Source organism: Pinus tabuliformis, chromosome 8, assembly GCF_031772625.1.
Source record: "Pinus tabuliformis cultivar Carrire ecotype Pingquan chromosome 8, CPIR1, whole genome shotgun sequence".
Classification (NCBI taxonomy): Eukaryota; Viridiplantae; Streptophyta; class Pinopsida; order Pinales; family Pinaceae; genus Pinus; species Pinus tabuliformis.
In genome coordinates this window covers 729,776,664-729,781,758 of record NC_142294.1, presented here as the reverse complement: position 1 = coordinate 729,781,758, position 5,095 = coordinate 729,776,664, and the positions used below count along the sequence as shown (strand labels likewise).

The 5,095-nt window shown below is 34.1% G+C and overlaps 1 non-coding gene across 1 annotated transcript; it reads left to right on the top strand.

Moving 5' to 3' along the window:
* The first annotated feature begins 3,656 nt into the window (after positions 1 to 3,656).
* TRNAR-UCU (transfer RNA arginine (anticodon UCU)) lies at positions 3,657 to 3,729 on the top strand. The gene has a single exon. It is a non-coding gene; the product is annotated as a tRNA-Arg (tRNA).
* The last annotated feature ends 1,366 nt before the right edge of the window (positions 3,730 to 5,095 follow it).

Below are 5,095 nucleotides of genomic sequence, written 5' to 3'. Positions count from 1 at the left end.
GGTCAGATAACCCAAGCATAATAACCTTTGATTGAACAATGCCTAAACTTTCAACCAGATTTTCATGAGTCATAAATCAGTTTAGACACTTTGTGATGCCTTTGAACCTAGTCTGATCGTTTCCCCAAATCGGAATCAATGGAGTAGGAAAAATATCCACCAATTCATGCCAAAAATATCCCTAAAAATCCCAGCTAGTGGATCCAATTTGCACTTATGCCCCCACATATCATTTGCATCCAATGTGAGATTCAGGTCACCTACTAGAATCAAGGAGCCCATTTTTAGCAAGTCACATGATTCCAATCACTCATAGAAAGAGTGTCTAGATGAATAGGGCACATATGTGTGAAGAATGTGGAATCGGTCCTTTGAGCCTCTAATGCAACCTGAAAGAAGGATTCCAGCAAATCTTTGATATGATAAAAAATTTACCACCCTAGGATTCCATAATGCATAAATATTTCTCGATAAACCCAATGCATTAGTAGCACATGCCCTCCAACTAGGACATATCTGTAGTAAGATAGGACACACTTTATCACTAGCCAACATTTTCTCTTGTATTAGAATGATAGAAGGGTGTATAATCCTAATCAAGCTTTTAAGAGTGAGGACCTTATGGGCCCTCCCCAGACCCCTGATGTTAAGAACAAAATATTCATGACAAAATTGAGTGAGTGGGCATAAAGTCTCTAAGAGCCTAGATAGGTGAGATAGATCGGGGGATAGAAAATGATGAAATTGAATTACACATATAAAGATCAAAATTTTCAACTAGATCATCCTTAGAAAGGGAAGCATGTGGCTTGGGGCTCCCCTTCCGTCGCACAGTCACATTTCAGAAAGAATTTGAGTTGATAATTAGGTGGATTAAAAATATTATTGTTAAAATAATAATAACAATAAATAATAAATAAATAAATATTTTTTTTTCTTAAGGAAGAAAGAGCAGGGATCCAACATCTGCTAATACTAAGTCATCATCTCTATTCAAATTAACAAGCCTCTTTTCAATTTCTAAGGCCTCCCTAAATTTACGATGATGAAAATGGTCAATCCTAGCAATGACCCTCGCCTCTTCAATGCAGATGTGATGATTGGTTTTTTCCGCATGTTCTACCAAAGTGGAGGAGCGAGACCTTCCATGCTTGATGTCTGCAACATGTTCACAAATCCTTTGGTTTATTGATCGACCGGTCTCACCAATATAAGGAGTTCCACATGAACAAGGAATGATGTAAACACCCTTCCCATCCTTGGGGTTAACCAGGTCCTTAATAGAATGAAGAGAACTCTGAATAGTGTTAAGGGGCCTAAAAGAAGAATGAATCTTATGTTTCTTCAAGATCCTAGCAATTTTATCAGTGGTCCCCTGAATAAAAGGAAGATGAACTCCGGAAGACCAATCATTGGGATCAGTCTTATTCTTAGGACCTTTTTCAGCATTTAGAAAAGCCCTAAGACCTTGGGACCTACTATAACCATTCTTTTTAAAAACTTTTAGGAGGTGGGTTTTTTCATCTTCGAGGTGAAAACACTCGTAATGCCCGAGTGGCTAAGGTGTTGAGAACACCTATCTTTTGAGCAGGGAAATGATGGGAACTAGCATGGAGATATTGATCTGTGTGAGTTTTCTTTCGAAAAACTTGATGAGAAAAAGAACTGGCATCCTTCTTTGAAATAAGAACATCAAGAAAAGGCAGGCTACCATTAACTTCTAATTCCATGGTGAACTTTATGTAACTCGATTGATTATTAAGATGATGGAAAAACAATTCTAACTTATCTTTACCATGCGACTAGACAACACAAGTGTCATCCACAAACCTTTTCCAAAGTTTGGGTTGGTAAAGGGTAGAAGACAAGGCCTTGGATTCAAAATCCTCCAAGAAGAGATTGGCTACAACAGGGGAAAGGGGAGAACCCATAGCCACACCACAGGTTTGCTCATAGAATTCACCTTCGAAACTAAAGAAAGTAGAGGTGAGACAAATTTTAACTAAAAAAGCAATATCAGGATCAGTAATATGATTGGTGACATCAATGGCCTCATTGATAGGGATATTAGTGAATAAGGAGACCACATCAAAACTCACCAGCTAATCATCAGGATCAAATCTAAAATCCTTTAACTCGTTAACAAAAAAAGATGAATCTTTAACAAAGGATTCAGTCCGTCCAACGAGAGGTTTGAGCTTATTAGCAAGAAATTTCACTAGAAGATAAGTCGGTCCTCCAATAGTATTGACAATGAGGCGAAGCGTAATCCCTTCCTTATGGATCTTGGGGAGACCATAGATCCTAGGAGGGAGAGGGTTGCTCTCGATAAGCTTCTTGCTAAGGGAGCTAACGGTGCTACTAGATTTTATGACTAGAGAAACAGTTTTAGAAACCTTTTTTAAGGGGTTCTTAATAAGCTTTCTGTATTACGTCTATATAAACAAGGAAGATATACATCTATATTTTTTTATAAACAAGATATTTACATAATTAAAATTAAGCTAGATATTTTAAGTCTATGGAAATTTTAAGGATATGTATTTTTTTAATATGTTTTATGAGTTTTAAGTTTAAAATATTAAGTAATATTATATTATTAATTATATATATGAATGAGTGGAAAATTTTATTGTTTTAAAATAAAAATATTTTATTGTATTTAGGTAAATATTTTTTTAAATTAAAGATTAGATTTGGTTTGAATATTTTTTTGATCTATCACACTAAGTTTTTAGAATTGACATTTTGAACCAATAATTATGGCTCATCATCAGGATTGAAAGATGAGAAATTAGATCAAGACCTATGAGGAAAGAGACATGAGAAATTAGATCAAGACCTATGAGGAAAGAGACGTGTAGACCATAAGTCAAAGTGAATATATATATATATATATATATATATATATATATATATATATATAATTACTTTATAAATAAAATTTAACTTTTCAAAATTTTCAAATAAAAATTAAAATGATAATAAAAACAATGAAAATAAACATCTATATATTTTTTCAAGGAAATCATTAATCTCTTTTAGCCATATAATAACAATATTAGTAGGCACTAAACAATTACAACAATATTTCTCATCATTATATTACTTTTATTACTTTTAGGGAATTGAATCTAGGTGGGAGAGATAACAACCATTCTAACCAACCATCCAAAATAATCCTAATTAACAAAAACAAATATCTTTATATTATTTATATTATGAGAATATATGAATAATATTTTATATAGTTTAAACATTTTAGTTTTTATCATTTTTATTAGAAGTATATTTCTAATCAATTTTGTATTCAATAAAAAAAATTTTAAAAAATCATTGGAATTTCATATATTATTGGTTAAGATTATACAATATGGATGCAATAAAAGTTTATCTTTTTATCCATTTAAATAATAAAAACTTATACTTTTATCCAAAAAAATATATATATATATATATATATATATATAAATATAAATATAAATATAAATATAAATATAAAGGTATATATAATTAATTAAAATTAAAATAATATATATATTTTAATAACCAAATCATTACATCAACTACGTATAACCACTATTATGGAGATTTACTTTTTGAACAGAATATATCGTATTTAGATAAAAAATGTTTTACACTGCAGTAAACATCTAGCGCCCGTGGCCTAATGGATAAGGCGTCTGACTTCTAATCAGGCGATTGTGGGTTCGAGTCCCACCGGGCGTGCGTTACGTATATTTTACTTCTTTGTTCTATGTTCTGTACCCGAATTTTGTGTTCTGTACTTTATCTTCTGATTTTGTTCAGACATTTTTTTCGCAATGGCGTGTTCTATACTTTATCTTCTGATTTTGTTCAGACATTTTTTTTCCCAATGGCGTGTTCTGTACTTTATCTTCTGATTTTGTTCAGGCATTTTTTTTCCCGGCTTCTTCTGTTCTTTATCGATTCTGATTTTGTTCAGACATTTTTTCCAAATGTGTGTTCTGAACTCAGATCGCCATGATTTTGTTTACACTTTTTTGACCAATGGGGTCTTCTGAATGATTGTGTTCAGACTTTTTTGACCAATAGGGTCTTCTATATGATTGTGTTCAGACTTTTTTGACCAATGGGGTCTTCTCAATGATTGTGTCCAGATTTTTTTTACCAATGGGGTCTTCTGAATGATTGTGTTCAGACTTTTTTGACCAATGGAGTCTTCTGAATGATTGTGTTCAGACTTCTTTTACCAATGGTGTGTTCTGAACTCAGGTCGCCATCTCTGCTGCTCAGGCTATCTTTTCCAAGACACATCTGTGGCAGTGTTCTCGGTTCCTTCTCAAAATAGATGTGTGCCAGTAATCCGTTTTCAGTTCTTTGTCAAGACACGTGTGGAAGAAATCCATTTTCAGTTTTGTCAAGACACGTGTGGTAGAAATCCGTTTTCAAGTATTTGTCAAGACAGTGTGGCAAGAATCTCTCAGTTCTCACTGATGCCAGACGGGTGGCAGGAATCCGTACTCAGTTCTTTCTCAAGACACGTGTGGCAAGAACCATCAGTTCTCGGTTCTTTGTCAAGACACGTGTGGAAGAAATCCATTTTCAGTTTTGTCAAGACACGTGTGGCAGAAATCGGTTTTCAAGTATTTGTCAAGGCACGTGTGGCACGAATCCCTCAGTTCTCTCAGTTCTCAGTGATGCCAGATGGGTGGCAGGAATCCGTACTCAGTTCTTTCTCAAGACACGTGTGGCAAGAACCATCAGTTCTCAGTTCTTTGTCAAGACACGTGTGGCGGGAATCCAGGGGTTTAGCGTAGAAATCGACCCTACCAGAGGAAAATGCAGAAACTGTTGTCAACAGGATGAAATTAGAGTGACTGAACGAGGGTCCCATTGTCTCTGCAAGGATGTGGTTTTAGACATTGAAGCTTGAATGTGTAACGCTCAAGGGTTCAGACATAATAAATTTTTTTGCTTTTTGTTTTAATAATGGTAAATATTATTTCTTGGGGTTATAGATAGAGTCAATATAGGGAAGATAACCTGTATAAAGGCAGTTTTTAATGGAGCATCATGTTACAATGAGAATATAGGTGGGGAAGTTATCATT